Source organism: Bos taurus, chromosome 22, assembly GCF_002263795.3.
Source record: "Bos taurus isolate L1 Dominette 01449 registration number 42190680 breed Hereford chromosome 22, ARS-UCD2.0, whole genome shotgun sequence".
Classification (NCBI taxonomy): domain Eukaryota; kingdom Metazoa; phylum Chordata; class Mammalia; order Artiodactyla; family Bovidae; genus Bos; species Bos taurus.
This window is the reverse complement of record NC_037349.1, coordinates 24,211,572-24,237,957: the sequence shown is the minus strand read 5'-3', so window position 1 is coordinate 24,237,957 and position 26,386 is coordinate 24,211,572. Positions and strand designations below refer to the sequence as shown.

Below are 26,386 nucleotides of genomic sequence, written 5' to 3'. Positions count from 1 at the left end.
TTAGACTTTGTGAACATATTCATAATATTCTTCCACTTTTGCATGTGTGTGTTTTGATGAGTTTAACGGAATGCACATGCTGTCTCTATTAATGCTTTAATAAGGCATTTCTTATATTTTAGAGAGTTATATTTGAGAAATGATATGATAGTAATTTGTGAGAGTATAATTGTTTGAAAGGTAAAGAGTTTAACAATGCTTCTGTGGTTAAAAAAGGAAAGGAAGAAATCCTGGAGAGCTCCAGATGTGTAAGCATGGACAATACGCTTTATGGTATTATGTAATTACAGACACCATTCAATGAGCATTGACTGTTTGCTTTTTTATTAGTGTACTGTAAGAATTAGTTGATTGTAAAGTCTGTTCTTATCCAACATTAAATGAGTGAAGACAGAAATATATGGATTATCAGTTTGGAGGACTAGTTGCCTGTCGTCCTGCTTCATATGATTGCTGAAATGCAAAACAAGAAGTTCTTAAATAGGACATCTGTGACATAACAAATTAGAATCTGGGAGGGAAAAATTATTTTCACAATGTCTAAAGCCATTGAATCAAAATAATCATATAGATCATACTTGAGTTCAGATATAACCTAGATAAATTCTCCAGCCATGGCACCCATCTGTCAAAAATAAAACTCTGACTCACACTTAAAATGGCTCTTTTAGACTGTCATCTAGCTGTATCTAAAATGGACATGAAATGTCAATTTCATATGTTATAGTGGCACATTTCATATTGCTCTACTTAAGGTTATGTCAGCCTTAACCATAAAAAGCAAGTGATTTAGGTCTTATTGTAAATGAACTACATGGAGGTATCAGCAATGGGACTGCCTCGTCACTATAGACAAAGGTATGTGTGGACAGCGGCAGGACCCACCTATTCAATGGCTTAACTTGACAGCTGTGCAGGCTTGCAAATCAAAACGTCTTCTCTGTTTGTTTCCACATTTTCCTTCCCTGTATGTGATAAACTGATGAGAAAATTCTTTGGAAAGATCCTTGACTCAAAATGAGTTTTGTTTCCTGCAAGTGATTCAGTTGCTTAAGTTCTATTTGTGTGTTTTTTCATGTAACTATCACATTGGGAGGTTTGTGAATTTTCTGGGGAAAGAAGATTGTGTTTGGGGAACTGTGCTCCTTGTGACTTTACTCATATGTGACAAAAAACAACTGAAAATGATAGAAGCAGGAAGATATGAATTTTTCAAAGATACTATGTCCAGCGTGAAGATTGGAGAGTCAGTCTTAGAAGTTGTTAGGAATTGCAGCTTCATTCCTTTAATGTTTCCAAGTTTGATCATCTACCAGCCTGACTAAAATTCAGTATACAGCCTACAAGGTAAAGGGTTATATGGAGCCTCAAATTAGGTATCATTCACCCCTGTTTTAAGCTGGAATACTAGTTGCTGGAAGAGTTAGGGAAAAATTCCTAAAATGCAGATTACCTTGGTGGCTTAGATGGTAAAGAGACTGCCTGCAATGCAGAAGACCGGGATTCAATCCTTGGGTCAGAAAGATCTCCTGGAGAAGGAAATGGCAACCCACTCCAATATTCTGGCCTGGAAGATTCAATGGGCTACAGTCCATGGGGTCACAAAGAATTGCACACAACTGAGCAACTAACATTTCGTTTTATCCAACCTTAACATTTTAATTGCTTCTTCTTCAGTGTAATGGGCAACTTTCCACAGAATTGTCATGTGGGGTGATGTGATAGGCAGAACAATGGCTCCCACCAAAGATATTCATGTCTTCCTCCTTGGGAAGAGGGAGCAGGAGAGTCAGAGAAGATATGATGATGGAAGTGGTTGTAAGGTTGCAATTGTTGGCTCTGAAGATGGAGGAGGGCCATGAGCCAGGGAATGAGGGTCCCTTCTAGAAGCTGCAAAAGGCCAGAAAACAGATTCTTCTCTAGACCCCTGATAACGAGTGCAGCCTGACAACACTTGATTTTAGCCCAGTGACATGCATTTCTGACCTCTGACTTCTAGAACCATGAGATAATCAATTTATGTTGTTCTAGATCACTGCATTTGTGGTGATGAGTCACATCAGCAATAGGTAACTAATACAAGTGTGAAGATGGAAGGCCATAGAAAGCTCACTGAACCTTTTGAAATTAACCTTGAACTCATCCTCTAGAAGAATATGGCTCTCAGACTCTCAGGCTGCCAACTACACAGCCATCTTCACTGTTCTTAGTTTTACCATAAGCAGAATTATACCAGCATTGTGTTCAGGCAGACTGAACACAGGACTCTCATTATCAAATTCTTTTAATGTGGAGTTCTGGTTATTTTCTCCAAAAAGCATAAAGCCTTTGGCAGAGGCATGCATTTTACGAATATAGCTTCAATAAAAGTAAAGACTGAAATGCTCTAAATTACCGTTAGTGGCTTAGTCAGGAACCGAGGGTGAGTCTGCAGATCTCAAGCTGCTGGCCATTAGACCTCACTACCGTCACTACTTATTTCTTCATCCTGATACATTTCACATTCATTTTATGACACTTTAATTGTTTCTGCCATTGACATGTTAACGGTTCACACATAAGGCTCTAGGACACTGTTTTGTTTTTCCATGGCACTCTCTTGACTGATCATCCAGCCAAAAATGAAAGCAAAGGCTATGCAGTATGCTATGCATGCATCTTCTCCCAGTATTTGAGGAAGCGTCTGTGTCTACATCTGATTATCATGAATAATAGTTTTTGATAAAAATATTTTATGATCTCTCCAAAATATACCAGCCTATCCTGCTCTTTTTCCAACTAGGGCCTCTGCATTCCTGTCTTTTGGATAGTTTTCATTTCCCACTACAATTTTCTTAATCTTCCCCTCCCTTACCAGTTCAAAAACTGTAGAGCTGGCTTTGCAACAAAGGAGGAAGAGGAGTAGGTGGAGGACAGGGGAGGAGTCTTGGAGGGGGAAGGGCAGAGAGAAAGGGAAGCAGCAGCACTTCACAAAAATTAGGAGGTGGCTTCAGGCATACAATGTGAGCTCCTAGGAGAGCTCTGAGGAGTGAGTGTTCACCTTTCAGGTTTTGTGAATGAGCTGCCTCTATTTTTGCAGTTATCAAGCAGTGAAAGTGTCCTGTATTCCCGCTTTCCTCTGAAAGAACAGAATGAATGTTCTGTGGCCTTAGCCTCTTTTCTCTCTTAACTAGATTCAAATGTATGTGCTACTTTTGCCTTCATTACATAAGCAATCAAGGGCACTCAGAGCAGGAGGCTCACTCCCTGGGGGTGGTTCACTGTACCGCAGTACAGCCACAGACTTTCTGACCATCACATGATTTGTGGGACATCTCCATTTTATAGACTGGAGGCATTTTTGGTTGTTTTTAAGGTTTCCCATTTTCTTTCCAACTTAGAATGACCCATGGCCAAATTTATTAATAAAATTATTCTGTTTGGATATTTATTATTATTATTTTTTTATTTGTGGTTTTGGTTCACTGTTACTTTCAGAAGTGTTCTAGTTGTTAGTGAGATTAAAACAAAGATTGTTGATTCCGATTTTGCATAAACTACATGCCGTAACTGTGTAGGGTGCAATAATTATTGATTTTTTTGTTTAGTCTTGTTTTTTAACATTTTTTGGATGTGGATCATTTAAAAAATCTTTATTGGATTAGTTATAATATTGCTTCTGTTGTTTATATTCTGGTTTTTTGTCTGCGAGGCATGTGTGATCTTAGTTCCCCGACCAGGAATTGTACCCACACCCTTAACCACTGAACCACCAGTGAAGACCCTCGTTTAGTCTTTACAACAACTTTTTGGAATAGGTGGAAATATTCCCACTTTAGAGATAAGGAATCTAAAACTCAGAGAGTAACCATCAGAATGCAGTTCTGAGCTGGGATCATCAAAATGTAAACTTTTACTCCCTCTCTTATATACCACTCTGCCAATTTTATTAATAACTGGCATTTGTTAAATGCATCCTCTGTACTAGCCATTGCTCCCAGTCTTTTATTAACACTTACTCATTCAGTCCACAGACCTATGAGCTATTATTATCTCTGATTTGTATGATGGGAAAGAGAGAATGGTTAAGAGATGACCCGAGGGTCTGTTGTTAGTTCAGTGCAGAATCCTAAGGATGTGCTGTGCCCTCCAGCATCTGAGTGCTTGCATTTGTGATGAGCCATCAAAGGTGAAGGTGCCAATTAAAGGCAGCCGTGACTAATTTTAATGGGCAATGCAAGGTGAGTTATACATAATATTTTGGTTACTGTTTAGACCTTCTTAGGTTATATACTTGAGTTGTAGCAGCAAATAGTATAAGGTATAAATACGGTTTCTGAAGCCCTTCTTTTTTTAGTTACAGCAGTGGGTGGGTCTAAGAAGATAAATTAAAATCAGATGTAAGCAAAGCTTTTTCTCTCTTCATTTCTTTGATGATAGCCCACATTACAGGTCCTGGGATTCTTCTAGACACAGGAAGTTCTAGTCCCCAACCTTAAAATGGTTCTCTGCTGCTAAGTCTATAAAACATGAGTTCCTTTTACCCAAAAACTTGCTAGTAGGCAGTTCCTTAACAATTCACTTAAACCAATGGCATGTCTGTTTGTGGTTACTTCTGGGGTTTTATAAGGGTTCTAGAAGGGACAGACACACATTTGCCTAAGAATGGTTCACATTGGAGAAAATCATCAGCCTTGGCTGGGTGCAGAGAATGGAGGACAGGGAGGTAAAAGGTGGTTTTGAGTGGTATGTGTGACACTTGTCTGCCTATAATATTTGATTCAACTTTGCCCCCAGGAGACGGGGGTTGTTGATCTGAGTTGCATTGTAGTCATCCTCCCAATCACAGATCTTCATGTGAAGGCTCACTGTTAAACCTGAAATTGAGGACGTGAAGACAAGGCGATACCTGGATGGTATGTTGTCCTCTTTCCAAGAGAGAAAAATCTGCCAAGGATTTCCATGGAGAAATTTCTAACTTTGAAGACACCCTGTTTATATCAGATTAATTTTAATTATATAAATAGGACTACATATGCATGGAAGATCAGCTACCACTAAAAGACTTTTGTACCATTTTGTAAATCCTGCCCTCTCTTCCAGGAAATCTATGTGGGTTAAAAACATTTGTCGTGGGGACGGGGGGGTCCTCTCATGAGAGTTGATGTGCAGGTGGAGGTAACCTCTGGTGCTCTGGGCTTATTTTTCACAATATTCTCCCTAAAGAGAGTCATTTCAACCTCAAATTTCCTTTTCTTATTTGAAAATACAGTAGCAGAAAGGTGAAGAGATTTTGGGACCCCAAACTAAAATCTGTGTTCTCTTGTCATTTCATCAAATTAGTTCTGGTGGCATTTTATTTCCCTCCAGAAATAATCCACTGTTAAATGATTCTTTATAAAGTTGTCCACACATTTATCACACCACAGCAGTCCAAACCCATTTAGGGGAGAGCCTCTTGATGAAAGGGAAAGAGAAGAGTGAAAAAGTTGGCTTAAAACCCATCAATTAGGAAACTAAGATCATGGCCTCTGATCCCATCAGTTCATGGCAAATAGATGGGGAACCAGTGGAAACAGTGACAGACTTTATTTTGGGGGGTTCCAAAATCACTGAAAATGGTGATTGCAACCATGAAATTAAAAGACACTTGCTCCTTGGAAGAAAAGTTATGACTGACCTAGACAGCATATTAAAAAGCAGAGGCATTACTTTGCCAACAAAGGTCCATCTAGTGAAAGCTATGGTTTTTCCAGTAGTCATGTATGGATGTGAAAGTTGAACTGTGAAGAAAGCTGAATGCCGAAGAATTGATGCTTTTGAACTGTGGTGTTGGAGAAGACTCTTGAGAGTCCCTTGGACTGCAAGGAGATCCAACCAGTCCATTCTGAAAGAGATCAGCCCTGGGATTTCTTTGGAAGGACTGATGCTGAAACTCCAGTACTTTGGCCACCTGATGTGAAGAACTGACTCATTTGAAAAGACCCTGATGCTGGGAAAGATTGAGGGCAGGAGGAGAAGGGGACGACAGAGGATGAGATGGCTGGTTGGTATCACCGACTCAATGGACTTGAGTTTGAGTAAACTCCGGGAGTTGGTGATGGACAGGGAGGCCTGGCATGCTGCAGTCCATGGGGTTGCAAAGAGTCAGACATGACTGAGCGACTGAACTGGACTGAACCAACCTATCTAATAAAGAGAAATAAGTGCAGAGAATTAGGGAAAATGAAGAGATAGAGGAATATGTTTCAAATGGAGGAGCAAGACAAAACCTCAGAGAAAGAACCAAGTGAAGATAAGCAATCTACCTGATGCAGAGCTTGGCATTCTTATTTCCCAAAATAAGCTGAGTAGTGTCTATCTGTGTTTCAAGCATCTTGCAATGAATGTAGTAGATTTCAAACTTATTTTGTTATGACCCTAAATAAATACTGTTCCTTTAAATATACACAGACAAATGCATATATATGAACCAATATTCTTAAAATATTTGTTACCCTTATTATAGTAAGTGCTAATATTTTGCATTTTATCCCATTTCAAATTATATGCTGATCCTGACCCACAATAAGGTTGTAATCTGCAGTTTAATCCCATGGACAGAGGAGCCTGGCAGGTTACAGTCCATAGGGTCACAAACAGTTGAACATGACTGAAGCGGCATAGCACACCATATGTTGTGTAAAAAATGAGATGTTTTTGTAGTCAGAAGACTCTGGTTTTGTCCCTACCTAGTATGTGAGTTATCACCTAACCAGTGAAATAGCAAATACTTCCCCAGAAGGTGTGAGGCTGAGTACTTGGTAGGTATTCAGTAAATGTCCATTTCTTTGTCTTTAAAATTCACACTTAAGCCATTCATTGTTATTCCACAGTATGGTAGAAAATATCTAGTTTTTTGGGTATACCTGCATTCTATTGGATTCTTAGACTACTTAGACTATTATGATTTTAACTATGTCTGTTTTTCTTATCTTGGGCTAAAAAAAACACTCAATAAAAACAAATAACAGCAAAAAAAAAATCTTATAGTAATTTTTACAGGGCTTTATTGAGTGTTCCAAGAATCAGAACAGAATCTAGAAACTTGTTAACTTTTATGTGTCACTCATGGAAATGACTACTTGTATTTGTTAATTATTTTCTATGACCACCTTTTGTATTAATAACATCTTCTAAGACATCTTTTCTCCAGCCTCCACTCTTCAACTTTCCTGGCCCATTTTTGTAGCAGTGCCAACAAGATCTTTCTCAGTCAAGGCATATGTTTCAAGGCACGTCCAGTCTTTCTCAAGACGAAATGTTTTATGGCTTCTATATAGCTGATTGGTGGTGGGATTTTATTCCTGAAAAAGTAATAGTAACAAAAGAATACAGGTTTACAATTTGAGCTTTAAACATAAACTGTTTCCTGGGCTGTGGCAATAGGGTAAAATGATCCAGTGGTTGAAATCTTATGAGGCTTCATAAATGCACTTAATAATTATCAACTGATGACAAATTAATTGAGTCAATGAATATTAATGTCTCTCCTTTCATATAACTCGATGCCTGGGACAGTTTCAATATGTGACAAATACATTGTACTATGATGTATTAATAACATGTGGATCAGAGAGAAGCAAAAATCAAGGACAAATGTAACTTTCTGTGAGATATATATTTAACACTTTTTAACATTTAGTTTATTACCTTTGGATGCCAGTTAAACTTTACATCCTTCAGTGGTTTTTGTGTGTTGTCTATTGACTGAGTCTATTATTTGTCATTGCAGTCTCAAATACTAAAATATTGCAGATTTTCTTTAATTATATTGAGCTGGTTTGTCTTATTGATTCTGCTCTAATCTGAGAAATCGGTTTTGTAGTTTAGAGCAAGCCAGGCAGGCTTCACATTATGTTAAGCCTTCAGGTTGACTATTAGATTCTTGTATCTTTCTGAAATGTTCCATCTGCTTTATGGTGGTCCTCAAGTTGGGTCAAGTGATAGTGAAAGTGAAAGTCACTCAGTCGTATCTGACTCTTTGCAACCCCATGGACTGTATAGTCCATAGAATTCTCCAGGCCAGAATACTGGAGTGGGTAGCCTTTCCCTTCTCCAGGGGATCCTCCCAACCCAGGGATTGAACCAGGTCTCCTGAATTGCAGGTGGATTCTTTACCAGCTGAGCCACAAGGAAAGCCCAAGAATATTGGAGTGGGTAGCCTATGCCTTCTCCAGAGGATCTCCCCAACCCAGAAATCGAACCAAGGTCTCCTGCATTGCAACTGAGCTATCAGAGAAGATTCTTGTATTGATGGAGCAATACAAAGTGTACTGATGTTGTAGAAACCTCAGGACAGTGGACAGTGGTTTTATTTTGTTCTGAGAGGCATACAACTTCTATTTGGTTGTTTTTAGGCAGATCATAGAACACCTGTGGGGGTGAGTGAAATGGCCACCTTCAGTCTGTGGAGGTATACAGTGAGACATGTGTCATGGGACCACTAATTACCAATTTGAGATTAATGCCTACTTCAGAGGCCTCACTGGCTCGTAGCTATGGCTCTACCCTAAAAGCACCTTCAGGTCTATGTGCTTAAAGGTGGTGACTTTCACAGTTAGAAAACGCATTGCCCTAGAAACTCCAACTGAAATTCTGTATTTGATGTCATTGAAACACCCTGCTACTTAGATGCTAACCTAAGTTATGTGTATTTTCATCTATCCGTATGAAGGTAGTTAACCTCATGGTTTTTTAAAATAATATAGCTAATATTTATGCAAGTTGATGCAATGAGTTTTCCCTAGAGTATAAAATTATTTCAATGCTTAGTAAAGTGATAAGGGCCAGCTGCCTTGTGTGTTTTCATTGTACTGTTACTGATAACAGAAGCAGGGAGTTGATGGCCCATGCTAAAATGATATCCACAAGGTTGTCAAGCATACCTTTGGGTCTCAGTGCAAACTGAATAGGGAACAGAGTGGTTATAGCTTTCATTCATTTATTTTTTCATGTTGTAAGGTAGGTGGACATGCAGGATTGGAATTAAGAAAATAATGATTAGGTTGGTTCACATACATTTATAAGCCAGTATGTATGAAGGGCTTATTAGCACCATACTCAGCTTCTTGTAAGCATTCTTTAAATTGAGAATACCTTTTAAGAAATTTTTACTACAGGAGTTAATAGCATATACTCTGCAGCAAAATTCTCTGGGTTTAAGCTAAGTAACTTCAGGCAAGTTGCTTATTAAACTACCTGTGTTTTTCTTTCCTCATGTCTAAACTTTATGATAGAAGTATTTACTTCATGAGGTGACTGTGGGAAGTAAAAGATGTTACGTGCATGGAAAGCATTGGTAACATTGATTTTAGTAAGAAAGAGAATCATAATAAAAATGCCAGTTAAATATTAGTTATATTAGTTATCATTATTTGTAATGCATTCTAAAATTAACTCCAGCATCGCTGCATATATTAACATTCTTGGAAAAGGAATATCTCTTCATTTCCTTGCCTTTTTCTGGAAATGTGAAAGTGCAAGTAGTTCCACCTTGGGTGGGACATATGTTTTTCTATTTTTTTCCTTCTTGTTGGAGAAATCTCTTTCCAAAGGATAGTCTGGTTATTTGTCTACAGATCCTCCCCTGGGGATTATGTGGCAGCTACTTCAAAGCTCTCTCAGCTTGCACTTAATCATTTGTAACATCAAATAACTTGCTTGTTCATTTCATGCATGTTTTCTTATTGAGGAAATTAGTTAACCTAAAAGGAGCATCAGAAGCTGCTTTTTCTTGGTTTTCCTCCTGGAGTAGTTCTCACACATGTTTCTCTTGGAAGTGCCTTGCAGTCTCCTACAGCTTTTTAAGGATGACTGAATTTGGGAACATTCTGTTTAACCACAAAACTCATATTTCCTCTGTCTAATTTCTTTAGGCTTGCCTTCCCTGCAATGCAGTCACCATTTTTCTTCCACATTATGTGGACAGGATTTGTGTTGCCTCCCCTTTGAGAAGGAACCCTTATTTATTTAGCAGCTGTTTTTAGGTTCTTATTGACCCACTAGGCATGGTTCTAGGTGAGTTGAGGAGACAGGTCTGAGTAAGATGGAACACGTTCTTGTTCTCATAAAGCTTTCACCCTCATAGGAGAAGACAGACAGTAATAGGCAAATAAGTAAAGATATTTTTCAGTGTGAACATATGATGAAGAAAATGAAGCAGTAAAGTGAGACAAAGAAGGAAGAAGGTGAGTACTTTAGATGAGGTACCCAAAGGCAGCTTCTGTGGAGAAGTGAGGTGTGGGCAGAGACGTGAATGATGAGACAAAGAAGATCCCAGACAGAAGGAACAGCACGCGTCAGGGCTCTGAAGCCAGAAGAAGCTCAGTCTGGACGAAGTTGGGAGTGAGTGACTAAATGCATTTTGTAGCCTTCAGGGGGTGCAGGTGCCATTTAGTTGCTTGTGATATACACAACAATGAACAAAATAAGACTTTTTTTCCCTCCTCATGTCAGGCTAGGGGGTCGAAGGGTGTTGGGGGAAGTGGACAATAAACAGGTATAATAAGTTAATTATGTGGAATGTAAGCCCATCACTGATAGGAAAATAATTTGTGTGGAGGTTAGGAGTGTGGGGGTGTGGGAGCTATAAATTAAAATATTGCGGTCAAGGTAGGTCTCACAGTATAGGTGATATTCAAGAAAATATTGAAGGAGCTGGGGAAGTCAGCCCCATGACTGTCCAGGGGATGAAGTTGCCAGCCACAGATAAGAGCTAGTGCAGAAGAGATAGGTAGCAGGCATTAAGTATGACTTGTTCAGAAGACCTCAAAGAAGCCTCTTGCGATCAGAACAGAGCAAGTGAGGAAGAGGTGGGAGACACATTTGGAGAGGTAATGAGTGATATCATGCAGAGTCTTATAAACCACTGTCAGTTCATTCTGACTCAGTGAAATGGGTTGCCATCTTGGGGGTGGGGGTGAGGTAGGGGACATGGACTAGGGCAGGGGGGCTTTAGGATACCTGCTAGAGTAATGGAGTGAGCCAGGAGACACACATGATGGCACATAGAAGGAGGTGGCTGAGATGATGCGACTTTATCAGCTTCTGAATATATTTGTAGGCTTCCGGAAGTAGAGTGTGTGAGAAGGAGTCTGACATGACTCGAAGTGTTTGGTCTTGAACAAATAGAAGACTAAGATGGAAATGACTCCAGCTGGAGCAGATTAGGACGGGGTGTGGGCTTGGAGATGTACAGTGGGAGACGTCTATTACACTCTGCGATTACTGTTCCTGTGTCCTTGGGTGCAGTGCATCTCCCATCCTGACTTAGTCTGAGAAATCTGATTCACTTTGGCCTGTGGATCATTAGAGGTGGGATGAAATGGGACTGAAATGTGCTTACAGGGTTGGGTTCCATCTCTTGTGAGAAGAGCTTTCTTTTGTCATCGTGAGAAGACCTTTCCCTCAATAGTTATTGTCTTCTGAACTGGTCCTCCAGTGACTGCATGTGAGGCACTTACCCCAAGTGCACTAGACCAGGGCTGCGTACTGAACATACCTTAGGTCATCAGACCCTCGCTGAGCTGCAGATCCATGAGAATCAATGGCTGGTGTTTATTCTTATTTTTATTGGAGTATCACTGATTTACAGTATGTTAGTTTCTGCTGAGCAGCAACGTGAATCAGTTATACATGTGCATATGTTAACTATTTTTCAGATTATTTTCCCATAGAGGTCATTGTATTGAGTAGAGTTTTCTGAGTTACTGAATTTTGAGGCAGTCTGTTACATCTGGAAGTTTTACAACAGTAATTTACCAATAGAGCATCTAAGCAGTGAAATGAAATAAGAATTTGGAGGTAACAGTCTGTCATTCAGAAGAAGTCTGGGCTGGAGATAGAGAGTTTGAGTTATTTGCGTATTAATGGTACTTAAAGCCTCAAGATGAACTGAGATCACCATGGGAGTGAATGCAGTCGAGGACGAGGTAATGAAGGATCGTGTTGCCGAAACAATACAAGGTTCTTGAAGAAGAGGGACAGCCATCAGCAAAACCTGAAAAGGAACAACCAGTGACATAGAGGGAAAACAGATTGTCTAAAAAGTAAGTGGACAAAAACAATCTGGAGGAGGAAGTGATCAACTGTGCCAAAGATGACTAAGTATTGGTTATTGGCTTTGGTAACCTGTGGGGATCATTGCATTTTTTATTGAATTATAGTTGATTAACAATGTTATATTAGTTTCAGATGTATTACATAGTGATTTGATATTTTTATGGATTATACTCCATTTAAAGTTACTATAAAATATTATATTCCTTGTGCTGTACATTATGTCCTTGTATCTTATTTATTTAGTGGGAAAGGGTTCACTGTTGACCTTGATGAAAGAAGTTTCACAGGCCTGGTGGAGGTGCAGACAAGTGTGTTTAAATATGAATATGGGAGGAGAGAAATTTGATATAACAAATAAAATAAGTTTTTGAGGACTATTTTAGAAAGGAGATAAAAATGAGATTAAATGTGGCCTTTTCACAAAGAGGTAACCTATGGTAAAGGTGTTGGATTTTATTCTGAGTGAGGTTGGAGATAGTGGAGGGTTGAAATAGTGATCCGTTTGCCTTTATAAGTATTGTTCTGGCTGGTGTGTAGAGAAGGGTCTGGAGTGAAAAGTGGGGAGAACAGTTAAGAGGCCATTTCAGTTTCCCTGGTGAGAGATTATGTTGGCTTCTGCTAGAGTTGTAGCACGGGAGATGTGGAAAGCCATGCATAAATTTTACCAGGAGGAAATGCTATTTAGACCGTGGTGTGGGATTCTAGCTTACAAACTTTTAGCAAGTTTTTGTAATTGAATGAAAATCACCAAGGAACATGAGAATTATTTTTTATAGTTTATCTCCAGCTATACTTTATGAATAATGAATAATGCCAATTTGAAGCAATGTGATGTTATATTGGTTAATTTATAAAATTTACATTCTGCTCTTTTACAAAATAATAATTTCTGTTGTCTATGGAGAAATGGATATGGCCGTTTTTCTCTTTTTAAAATTCCATTCCATCTGAACCACTTGAGTGACACTGGCCTATTTTGCTCAAATGACTTTAGAGGCAGTTTCTGGTGTAGTGTCCTTGACTGAGTTTGTGTGCAAAATAACTTTTTTAAAACAGAAGAAGTTCCATGATTTTTATTTGGGATGAGGATTCAGCAACAACTAAATACACTTTCACTTCCTCAGATCTTAAGTTTATAAGTAGTACAGGATTGCTCATACAGAAATGGCCAATGAAGTATTTTGCCAAATGTGCTTTCAGTAGAGACTCCAATGATTGTCTGTGATCTGTTTTGCTCTTATACTACGTCCACAGGTTCCCATGGGAACCACCCCCATTTCGTGGGAAGAGTCAAATTTAACAAACAATACAGAAAAGCCATTTAATCATCCTCTGTGTGATCCATGAAAGAGCTAGAATTACAGAGGAAATGAAATACTAAAATCTCTTTCTATCTCCACAGGACTGCCCAGAGAAAAAGTCTTGCTTGTGGTAAATAGATTTGATAGATGGCAAAACAGCAAATGTCCTAAATCTGACAATAGCAAAACCTCTCCTATCATCTGTCTCTTTCTTGGTTCAGATATATTTTCAAAATTTGTTAAGTGTTTTGATGTTTTAGACTTTGGCATTCTGCCAATCATTTTCATTTAACTATCTTTCCCCTGAAATATTGTTTCCAGAAAAAGAAGCTTGTGATTGTAATACAGTGAGCCTTATACATAATCTCCTCATCATGTTCAGAAAGCTAATTTTAAACCCAAATTCTGCATCTCTCTCTCTCTTTCTCTCCAGTGCTTACCTCACTGCATTAATTAATTCCTCTATAGCAATGGAGTTTTGCTTCAAATACCTGACCCACCAACTCCTGAATGTGGAAACTCTGTTATCTTTTATGAAAAGTGGGGCACCCATTGCCACAGGACATGTAAATACAGATTATTTGTACCTAAGAGGGAGCTTTTCTGAGAACAGAGACAGCAGCTTTGATAAGAACAGAGAACACGTCCATGTGTTAAAAGATTTGAATCTTTTGTGTTAAAAGATTTCAGTCAAGTCTCTATTCCCTGACTTGACTGAAAACTATTTTTAAGTGAATTTGTTTGTGCTAAGTTGTCAGTGCACACCAAGTCTGAACAATAGTGAGAGAGTGATCCGGGAGAGTCTTGGGAACTACGTAGTCCAAGGCTGCACGCAATTTGGACTTGGCCTTCCTCTGCAGGTTCATCTTCTCACTCCCCACCTTGATCTCCACCATGGACCACATTGGCCTATTTGTTTAATCAAACACGACTAAGGCTTCTCTGCCCAGAGTCCTTACACATGTGGTTTGTTTTTCCTCAGGTTCTCTCCCCACCCCACAGCAGGTTCTATGCATCTTTAAGGTCTCAGATTATGTGCCGTTTCCTCAGAAAGCACTTCTCTGACCGTCCAGTTTATATTCAGTTTCTCCCCTGTATTTTCTTCTCATCTCACCTTTACTTTTTCACCAAAACATTTACATTTTGTCTATAAGGTCCTACAGGAGGGGTTTTCCTTGGGTTTGCTTTTTCTCTTCTCCAGCAATAGAGATTCTAGAATCTTCCCTTAGAATTGTAGGTGTGCCTTTCCATCTAACAGCAGATTGGTAGCAGGGCTGCCTTAGAAAGGGTACAGTTGGACTGAAAACAAAACCCCTTGTGATCTTTGAGGGAAAAGAGTTGGCATTTTCAAGAGATGGAAGATGCCAGAGTCATTCCTGCCAGTGCTTCCATGACTGGCAGGGGACTTGGGAGGTGGCTGTTTGTGGAAATTAAAAAAAAAAAAAAAAAATCTGAATCAGGAAAATATTGGAAGCCTGAGAACCATGCATCCTCGATGAGCTTTGCCTTCAGGAAGTGGAATTCTCCTCCAAGGGCCTTGCTGGGCCCTCTGGGATCCCATTGCAGCAGTAACTCAGCTTCTTCTGCAGATTCCATAAACAGCGCCACTGTGAGGCAGCAATATGCAATTACAGTGAACAGATTGATGACTAGTATGGGCTTCCCTGGTAGCTCAGAAGGTAAAGAGGTGACCCCGGTTTGATTCCTGGGTCTGGAGGATCCGGTGGAGAAGGGATAGGCTACAGATTCCAGTATTCTTGGGCTTCCTTGGTGATCCACCTGGTAAAGAATCCTCCTGCAATGTGGGAGACCTGGGTTCATTCCCTGAGTTGGGAAGATTCCCTGAAGGCGGGCATGGCAGCCCACTCCAGTGTTCTTGCTTGGAGAATCCCCATGGACAGAGAAGCCTGGTGGGCTATAGTCCATGGGATTGTAAAGAGTCGGACAGGACTGAGCGACTAAGCACAGCACATGGGTATCCACAGGGGATATCCTGCCCATTAGGCCAGGTGGAAAAATGAGCATGCAGTTGCAAATGAACCCTGATTTCTGGAAGCCGTTGTCTCCATTGGCTTGTCAGATTCACTATAGATTCTCAATGAGTGTTTGTTTTATGGATTAGAAGATGGAAGCTGAGAGAATTCCAGTAACTTTTCACAAGATCACAGCATTACACAGTGATAGGGTTAGGATGATGTTGTTTAGTCACTAAGTGGTGTCTGACTCTTTTGGGACCCTATGGACTGTAGCCTGCCAGGCTCCTCTGTCCATGGGATTTCCCGGGCAAGAATACTGGAGTGAGTTGCCATTTCCTTCTCCAGGGGTTAGGATAGGACTGTGCCAATCTTTTGGCCCCAGTTTTGATAGTTCTGCAGTTGAATGCAGTCATGATGTGCATTATCATTGTTTAGTCTCTAAGTTGTGTCTGACCCTTTGGGACCCCATGGACTGCAGCTAACCAGGCTTCCCTGATGTGCATTGAGGTTACATTTTATTCCCTCCTAGGTGTGTGTACCTGGGTGTTTTAGAATAGGTAAAAGCCTGCGTCTGTGAGATGCTTGTTTTATGTCCGTCAGCCATTTTGGGATCATTAAAATTTCTCATCTGTGTGTCTGAACATCTTCCTTCTTGTTTTACTCATAACCTCCCTTTTCTTCTTGCATGTCTCCTCGAGGCCTTTTTCTTTTTTTACTTTCCCAAAGAGATTTTTAAAGAAAGAGAAATTTCACTTTCTTATTTGAATTTACACTTAAACTTGTGAAAATGGGAAAGAATATTTAAAAAGTGAAATAAGCAAAGTAAATACATATGAATGTAATACAGTATATCACATAATCATGGTAGGTAATAAAATTGAGAGTGGGGTGGCTTCTTAGAAGAGGATGTTTTAAGGTATGAGATAGGAACATGTCCAGAGAAGATGTGTATCCCAGGGAGAAGTCAGATGGGTGGGCAAGAACAGGGCACATGTGTTTATTGGGGTTGACAGAAGAAAGGTGGTGAACCTTGGTAGGATCACTCAGAATCAGCTGAGGAAAGGATGCATTGGAGAAGGCATGCCTGCAGCCAGTAGGTTTTAAGTTGCCCAAGGACTGGTGCATAAACATCATCAGAGGAGCTTGTAAAACTGCAGACTCTCATGGGTACAACAAATAGGAAAGGAATCTTGATATATTTTGCACATATAAATTGGGCATTACCTCTACAAAGTGAAAATTAAAAATGAACAACCTCTGGTGTAATTTCTAGTTTCAAACCCATCTTTATTGCTTACTACCTGGGTAACTTGGGCTTCCCTTGTAGCTCAGTTGGTTAAGAATCTGCCTGCAGTGCAGGAGACTCGGGTTCGGTTCCTGGGTCGGGGAAGATCCCCTGGAGAAAGAAGTGGCAACCCACTCCAGTATTCTTGCTTGGAAAATCTCATGGACAGAGGAGCCTGGTGGGAGGCAGTCCATGGGGTCACAAAGAGTCAGGCATGACTGAGCGACTAACACTTACTTACTTCCCTGGGTGACTTGAGATAAGTTTTTAAAGATTTAAGCCTATTTCCTCATTTATAAAAATTGATTTTTGAGATGATAAAGTGAAATATCCAGTGAGATGTCTTAGGATAATGCTGGCTTATAAGAGGTGTCCAATAAATGTTAATTTTATATATTAAAATATATTCATGCCACATTGTGGTAACTGACTTAGCTATAGTTTTAGATGAATGTTTTCAGTTAATCTTGAAATACTGTTGCTGGCATAATCTTTTCCCTTCAAATTTTCTCAGAAATTAATTGTCTTTCATGAGTAGGTGCAGAATAAATCATTGTTTTCATTCAAGAGACATGGCTGAATAAGCACACATTTGCATAAAATCACTCCCAGGAGTCTATCAAAATGAATGAAAAGAACCCCAAATTAGAGAGGATGATTTCATTTATACTGAAATTAGAGTGGAGCCTCATACTCATACCCTAAATTACAAGGACTAGTGTTTGGATTCAATTTAGTATAAGTTGCCAGGACTTAATTCACAGGTTCTTTAATCTTGGACATACTGCTTGCCCTACATGGGAAATGGAAACGTTCGAAGGGTTTTTTAACAACCCTGGTAAATAGGACAGAGCGGCAAAGTTACACATCAAATTTTATGTTCCAGAAAATACAGCTTATAACACAAAGACAGACAAAGGGGGAGATGTCATTTTCTAAAAGTAATAATATGAAAAGTTTAGGTATGCTTCCAAAAGTCTGCTGTCCTTCATTATTTGTGCATTAATATTTCAGTACATACATACTCAATGTTTTTTAAAATGCATTTCATAAATAATAGAGAATAAAAGCTTTTATTTAACAGTTTCTTACCCTACAAATGTGATTGTGGTCTCAACAACTGTTGAAAGAATTATGAAGGACAGAACGAGCTGTTACACCAAACATAAGCGCCGTAAATGCTGGCTGCTGAGATGAAAGTGGCCGAGCGATTATCCTCATCTTCTTTCCAGTTCTACATTTGAAAAAAGCCTAGACTCTCAGTGAAGTGAATCATCACTGATAGGGAGAAGAGAAAATGTCCTTGCCAGCAGGGACCACAAAGAGCAGGAGAATCAGGCCCGTTACAGAATACGTGAGTGGTTGATCGGCAGAGAAGGCTGGAGAACAGGTAGTGCATGTGGCTGGTTTTGCCATTTGGGAATTTGAACCTATAGTTTCTAGATCTTCACTTTTTCAAGAGAAGTAAGTTATCTACTGATTTTTGATATTTTCCTTCTTGTTGTTTTTTTTCCCTTTGTTTTGTTTTTGTTTTCTTTGTTCAGAGGGGTTATATTCCCAAATTTTAGAATACTGGGAAATAATCCAGCATTCTTTCCATCACCTGAGTCAGTGCAGGGAGCATTGAGTGGGCTGGACAGGACCTACCTTGAGCCACATTTCGCCCAGGGACTTTCAGTTCACAACCTTTCCAGCCCAGTGCACGATGTGGGGATCCTGAAAGGCAGAGAGGAGAGTAGTTACGAGCTCAGATCACAATCAGCGCTCTTGGCATCATGCCTATACTTGTTCCTGGAACGCTGATTGACTGTCTTAGCACAAGACAAGATCTGATCAGGGAGATGGTTGTATAAGATTGATATTCCAGAGTTGATACTTTTAACCAAGATGTTTCCTCTAAGAATTTCTCAGTATGAACACACTCCTCTTAGGAGTTTGGACGTTTTTTAACTTTAAAAGAAACCATTTTTTTCAACAGATGCCCAAAGCTTACTGTATCTATACCCCTAATGCTTCCTTAATATTTTAAAAATTAAATATCAACATAAAATTAAAAATTGTTAAGCATCCTATGTCTCCTCTTGTCCTGACCTATGAAGCTTTTTTCATCAAGGTTCTTTATCAAACTTTTCATCTGGTGATACAAGCTAGTTTTTCCGGAGCATCAAGAAAAAAATTGCAGGTGCCTCAGAGCAGTGGGAAAGGACACAAAAGACATCAGAAGGTTGGTTTTGAGACTATGCTCATCAAAGGTGTTCTACGCTGTGGATTTCTTATTAAATGGATTATCTATCTGCCAGACGTTTGAGGTGTTCCTCTTCACTGTCTTTCTCTGAGGACTGTTGAAGCCTTATGTTGTGTGAGGTGAGCCCCTCCCACCTTTTTTTTTTTTTTTTTTTCGGTAGGTGATTTACAGAAAATGAGATCTGTAAGCAGTCATTAAAAATACTCTCTTTCATTGTTAATGCAGTGTTTAAATGGATTATGCTTGTCCCACTATGGTCTTTCTTTTAATCTGAACAATAATAAGGTCAGTTTGACACAACCTGACTTTTTTTTTTTTTTTTTTTAAACATTCAGTTTAATCCTTTGACTAACCTTGTCCACATTTGTCTTTAATCTTGGACCACCTACTTTGGCTGGTTATGTGATTTGCAAATTAAAAATGCTTATTTCCTTTTCCTTGTTATTGAACGCCAAAGCTCATTCAAACTCGTATTTTTTTCTTTGCTTTCCTTTGCCTTCTATTTCCCTAATATCTTCTGCTTGAATTAATAAAATTGCTTAAAAAAGAATAGTCCAGTCAAATGCCAAGTTACCTAATTTATTTATGGAAAAACTAAAGTAGGATGGGGAGGACATGTTACTAAATTATAATTTTTTTTTTTTATTATTGAATGTCAGTCCACGGTGTTCCTTCTGTGACTGTATAAATATGTGTTCTATTGATTGTTAGAGGTAAAAGGCACTTGGACAGTCCTTTGGTGTAACACCATCATTTTATTGGCTAGGTCATGATGAACATAGTAGAAGGGTCATCTTGGCCAATGTCGTACATAGTGGCAAAGTCAGGAGATAGTGTTGCGTAGTGGTTAAGGGCTTAGAATCTGAAGGTGGACAAACTGAGTTTGTGTCCTAGATGGCTGATCGTATATTAATTATCTTTCTGTGACTTCAGGCAAGCCAGATAACTTTTCTGAGTTCTAGGTTCCATGATTTTAAAGTGAAAATAATAATAGTACTCACTTCGAAGGATTACAATGAGTAAGAAGTGATAGGATCCAGGCCAACTCCATGACACTGTCCCTAGTACATACCAAGTTCTCAACAAATCATCTGTGTTATTGCCGTCACTGTCGTAACGGTGGTAACCAATGTTTTGATAACCAGTCCAGGCTTATTTTATCACAAAGCTTTAGCAATGCTTCCAAACTGTCTAAAGACTTTCTTGAGGTCTGTTAGTTTCCTCAACAGGGGCTCAAAATCTTTTTCATTTGGTTATGTGGTTCCGCAGTGCATGTTAAGTTTACACCCCATTCCTGTTGTTGCCCATGTTCAGATTTGGGTCATAAATTCAGTAAGTCTGTATTGAGCCCCTTTCTTCTGTGTACACACTTCTGTGCTAGATCTTGAGCACGCTTTTGTGAACAGAATGGAGAACGCCTGTTTTCATGGAGCTTATGTTTTGGGATGGGAGATAGATGCTAAACAACCAGTCATATTTTTGTTTATTTATGGCTGTGATAAGTGTTAAAAATGAGTACTAATTGTTATGAGTGAGTGAATCGGAGGACCAATGTATGGGTTTCTCTAGGATGAGAAAGTGTTAAACTAGAGAAATAAGGCAGAAAGCCTTGCATTTTGAAGCTTTCTTCAAAGGTACCTGCAGAGGGGCAACAGCATTGTATTCGGTAATTGCAGAAATAGATGGAAATCAGTGTGGCTGAAGCAAGTGGATGTAGGAGAATGAGACTGGAGATTGTGTTAAAATGTCTGGGCTTTATTATGAGGCAATGGGAAGTTATTGGCAGATCTTTTATAAAGATCATTTTAGCACTCTATGAAAAATGGGTGAAAGGAAGATGTTCTGAAACACAGAGGGCTCTTCAGGAAAGAAGACGGCTTGACATATGCTGGAAGTGAATGGAAGGGAAGAGAGACCTGAGATACACAGCGGTTACAGTGACGGAGCTGGTGTGTGACTTGTGTGTTAACAGATGTGAAAAGAGGTAGAAAGAATGACTCCACTTCTATCTTAGGCTCCAGATATCATGAATGATGGAGCAAGGTTGATATAGCATCAGATTTTCTCCTGATGCAACTGAAACACAAAGACATTCTGGCAAAAGAATATTCACATGGTGGACCACACAGCAGAGAGTGTGTAGAAAAACCCACCTCTCCCGCATGTTTCTTCTTCACACTTATACAGTTATGCTACCACCATACTCACAACACTTCTGGCACCGTGTGTGTGTGTGTGTGTTTTAATCCTACAGCAAACAATTCTCTCTGATATCTCTGAATGTTCTGTATTTCAGTGCAGTCCTGACACTAACCAGAGTTAGTGCAGAACGCATAGGTTAAGGGCTCAGTTCCACAGGACTGCCGCTACGTGAGAACCAATTGCAAGCAGTAGGTCACCCGGTTACCCACAACTTCCATCTGACTTGGCACACTTCAGAGGTTCACATGAACCCCCCATCTTAAATTAGATTATTTGCTAGAATAGCTTAGTAAGTCTCACGGACACACATATTTCAGTTTATAAGCTCAGTCGTGTACGACTCTTTGCCACCCCATGGACTGTAGCCTGCTAGTCTCCTCTGTCCATGGAATTCTCTAGGCAAGAATACTGGAGTGGATTGCTGTTCCCCTCTCCAGGTTGTCTTCCTGACCCAGGGATTGAGCCCAGATCTCCTGCATTGCAGGCAGATTCTTTACCATCTGAGCATCAGGCAAACCCTGTATGAAAAAGGATACAGATGAATTTCCAGATGAAGAGTATATAGGGGAGGTCTGGAGGTGTCCTGAACACAAAAGCTTCTGTCCCCATGGGGTTAGTGTTTGCTGCCCTCTATTACATGGATATGTTCAGCCACTTGGAAATCTCTATACTTTTGGAATTTTTATGAAGCCTTCATCATGTAGGCATACTTAGTTGTTCACTCACATCTCAAACCCTTCTCCCTTTCTCTGAGGATGTCAGGTGGGGCTGAAAGTTCTAAACTAATCATGGCTTAGTTTTCTGATGATTGACCCCCATTTTGGAACTAGCACACCAAGAACTACCTCATTAGAAAAAAAAAGATACTTCTGTGACCTAGGAAATTCCAAGACATATAGGAGCTCTATCTAGTCAGGAACCAGAGTCACAGAGTCTAAATATTAGAACAAAAGATGCTCCGAGTCCTCTTATTACTTAAAAATTCCAAGGGTTACGGGAGGATTATGCCAGAACCATGGATGAAGACCAAGTATATATTTCTTATTATAAATCACGGTATCTCAGACAGGCAAGTGAAAAGAGAACTTCTAGGTCATGATTAGGATAGTGTTGTATTTTGCCTTGATACGATTTCAAATCTTCCTTGTTTATGACCTAAGTGAAGTTTTTTTAATCCACTTGTTTATGGAAAAATGGAGGTTGTTTTTAGAGGTAAAACTGTCTTGATATGAGAAAGCAGTAATTTACATCAGTGTCACCATCTCATCTGTTACAATCAATAAGCAGTCAGTAACTCCAGCTGCTAGTCCCTCCACTGGGATGGGGATGCTTTTCATTAAAAAAACAGGTAAAGAAGCCACTATGGTGAGTGGACATAGATTATAAATACCCAGAGTTTGTGAAGATAATCTGAGAATTGAGGTCTGAGCAAGGTGACTCTTTGCTGATATACCTTGCTCTTGAAACACCCTCAGGACATTAGCTCCTACCTTGGAAAAGACAGATCTTTTACTAGCAGTGACAAAAGCTGTTAAGGTACTCAAGAGGATGGTGTTGCTGCCAGCACTGATGCCATTGTCCCTAGCAACATGCTCTAGCAACCAGGGACTTTTATTTTGACAGCTGGAAGTCAGCTCTAGGTTGGTCAAGCATCTCTCTGAAGTACTAACTCATAAATGTACACCTCAAACTAAATTTGGTTTTTAATCTTTTCATCTCCCCTTATCTGGAACAGTAGTGTGATTAATCTATCACTGGATTGGAGTGTTATTTCTTTTTAAAGAGACATTACCCTGTATGCTATTGAGTTGTGAAATTATTGTAATTCCCACAGTGAACCTGGATTTAAGTAAAATATTGCCAAAGACAATCTCAGTCTTTGAGCATAATTGGCTTCCTCCCCTAAACACAACATATAGAACGCATTCTTAGTTTAAATATATTAAATAATACGATAGTCAGATACCAGAAGTTGGTGTAGTTAAGTTTTGAACTGTGAGGTTTGTGTAAATCAGTATCGAGGAATTCTTGTTTCTTGTATAAGTCCAGTGTTCTTCAATGCCAGTAATCAGATAAACTGCTTAAGTCAACTAAATTCATCACTTATTAGTAGAACTCTAGAAGAGTGTGTGGTTTCCCTTGTAGCTCAGTCGGTAAAGAATCTGCCTGCAGTGCAGAAGACCCAAGTTCGATCCTGGGTTGGGAAGATCCCCTGGAGAAGGAAGTGGCAACTCACTCCAGTATCCTTGCCTGGAAAATCTCATGGACACAGGACCCTGGTGGGCTGCAGTCAATGGGGTTGCAAAGAGTCGAGTTGGGCACGACTGAGTTACTAACACTTACTTAATTACACTTAGAGTGTGTATCAGTTCTTCAGTGTCAAATGACTGACTAGAATATTTGCATCTGAAGTTAAGGTAAAGTCACTGCCTTTTGTACATAACGTAATGATCTTACATCTTTTAAAAATATCTCAAATATTTTATTTTTTGTTTATTATATGCTTGGGTCCGTGCTAAGTCGTTTCAGTTGTATTTGACTCTTTGTGACCCTGTGGATTGTAGCCTGCCAGGCTCCTTTGTCCATGGGATTCTCCAGGCAAGAATACTCTCCAACCCAGGGATCCAACCCGCCTTTCTTAAGTTTCTTACATTGGCAGAGGGGGTCTTTACCACTAGTGCCACCTGGGATTTTGTTTAGTTTTATTCTTTTTCAGCAAAAGCAGGGGCTTAAGACTAAATATAATGTAGGTGTAAATGAGGATAAAATTTTTTAAAAACATATATTTTAGTGTAGTTTTCTCATATGCATTTTATTCATTTGAGCATATTATGATTTCAACATGATTTGCACTTGAATTATTCATGTTTGTTCATTGCCATGCTGCTGCTGCTGCTAAGTCGCTTCAGTTGTGTCTGATTCTGTGCGACCCCATAGACTGCAGCCCACCAGGCACCGCCGTCCCCGGGATTCTCCAGGCAAGAACACTGGAGTGGGTTGCCATTTCCTTTTCCAATGCATGAAAGTGAAAAGTGAAAGTGAAGTCGCTCAGTCGTGTCCGACTCTTAGCGACCCCATGGACTGCAGCCTACCAGGCTCCTCCATCCATGGGAACCTCCAGGCAAGAGTACTGGAGTGGGGTGCCAATGAGGTTCCTCTCTAATTGAGAATGAAGTATCTTTTGTTCAGAATTCTGTTCATTGTATTGAAAATACTCCTTTTTAATGTTGATGTATTGTTGTATGTGTGTATATGTTTGGATTAAAAAAAAAATAAAGAATCCTTTCACTATGAAAAAAATTTGAGGTAATACCATGTTGTGCGGTTTAATTAGGTTTTGTTTTTATTTTATTTTAGACTTTTCTGCTTTCCCAACTTCTAACCATATAGTCATAGGGAAAAATATGTCCCACTACTAGAAAATCCATACGGATCCCCATCCATGTCTTTGAAATTTTGTGGGATGTCTGAGGCCACCCTTCATGCAGAGGGAGATGTGGGAGAGCTGTGGTGATCTGTTTGTTAACTCAGGTATTTGTCAACCTTAGGGAATGGGTGCAGTTGCTCTAATTCTCTGCTGTCCACATGGCCTGTCAATGCCCATAACCACAGTTGTTTTAGAGAAAGGTTAAAGTTGTGTGTAGACGAGGACTATAATGATATACCATTGATTGAAGTTTTCTGTCCATCACAGGAGATATTGTATTTATCAATCAAAATTAATCATGAAAAAGGGAAAAAAATGAAAATGAAAGCAAAAAAGATTTTTTTCAGGGAAACACACAAAGTATCCAAAGAGGTGGTAAATATGAGAAAGGTTTCTCCTGGAAACCAAATTAATTAACTGGAAGGCTGGCAGAATGAACATAACTACAAGCAAAAAGACAGTTTATAAAGGAGAAGATGAGACACTAAGGATAGATCCTGGGGCTCAACTCATAGCTAATAATTGGCATTTTTGAAATAGAGAACAGATGTGCAGAAGGAGGAGAAATAATAGATTACCATTCCCCCTGAGCAGAACTAATTCTTAAAGTCTTCACATTAAATGAACCTACCACAGGCTGGTGAAGATTAATGAAAATAAAAACTTTTAGACACATCATGGTGTAAACCTTGAATTCCAAGGATAAAGAGAAAATTCATATACAAATTCACACTTAAAAAATAGGTTGTTTACAAAGAAGCAAGAATTTGTTACCTAATTTCTCATCTGCAACACCTATGCTTATGGACAGTTCAGTTGCTCTCCAGAACTCTGAGTGGAAAAACGGTTGCCACCCTGATATTCTTTAACCAGATACTCTTTCTTATTATATGAAGGGAAAGAGTACATTTTGATACATGAAAGGACTCGAAAGTATCTCCGAATGGGTTGCTTCTTAGAAAAAAAGAAAGGAAGAAGGGGCAGGGGTGCCTGGATGACATAATGAAGCCATGAAGTACTGTAGCTAAACTGAAAATGTATCAGAGTAGATTCTACATGGAAGAGGAGGACGTGGTTTCTCATTCTGGGATGCTGCTCTAACATTAGCCCTGGGCTGACTGTGTTAAGATCACGAGGAGACTTTTAATGCTGATTCTTAAAGTCCAAAGTTAGTGATAAAATGTTTAAATCTGAGATAGGACCCAACAGTCTGTATTTTAAATAGGTTCCCTGAGTGATCTAACACCCAGCCTTATTTGGTAACCTATGAATAATGAGTCCAATAAAATATATAATTAAGTGATCATTGATACTGTCATCATGAATGTTAATGTAATGGTTTAAGATAAAACATAGAGAGTCTTCAACTAGGAAGAACATAATGTAAATAATTATTTTACTAAAAATAAAAGCTTACTTTAGAAGAAGCTAGGTAATTTGTAAATATTGTGGTGTAAAGGTTGTACAGGGTGAGGGGATCACTGAAGAAACAGAAGCTTGTGATTTCTTAGCCTTTTTCTTAATAGGAAGTTCTTCAGTCAGTCAGTTCAATCAATTCAGTGGCAAGTTCTTAAAGATGATTTAGTTATTGAGATTGATGGAGAATTATGTTACGTGTGCTTATATAATTTTATTATGCTTCACAGATATTGCATTAAAAAAAAAAGAAATTTAAGGTTTGGGGTAACCCTGTGTTGAGCTAATCTGTTAGCACCATGTTTCCAAAAGCATTTGCTCACTTCCTGTTTCTGTGTCACATTTTGGAAATTCTCAAAAGTATTTCCAACTTTTTCCTTATTTTGTATATTTTGATAATGTGTGATCAGGGATCTTTGATGTTACTATCATTTTGGGGTGCCGCAAACTATA

General features: G+C 39.2%; 1 protein-coding gene and 1 long non-coding RNA gene across 4 annotated transcripts in view; one reads left to right on the top strand and one right to left on the bottom strand.

The window, feature by feature from the left end:
- The window catches only part of CNTN4 (contactin 4), a 1,027,736-nt gene that overhangs the window by 41,937 nt on the left and 959,413 nt on the right, over positions 1-26,386 (top strand). The gene's annotated exons all lie outside the window — the stretch shown is intronic.
- On the bottom strand, positions 7,012-25,367 carry LOC112443435 (uncharacterized). Its single transcript, XR_003031799.2, has 3 exons — positions 25,292-25,367; positions 18,291-18,359; positions 7,012-7,325 (listed from the first exon to the last, which is right to left on the bottom strand). It is a non-coding gene; the product is annotated as an uncharacterized lncRNA (long non-coding RNA).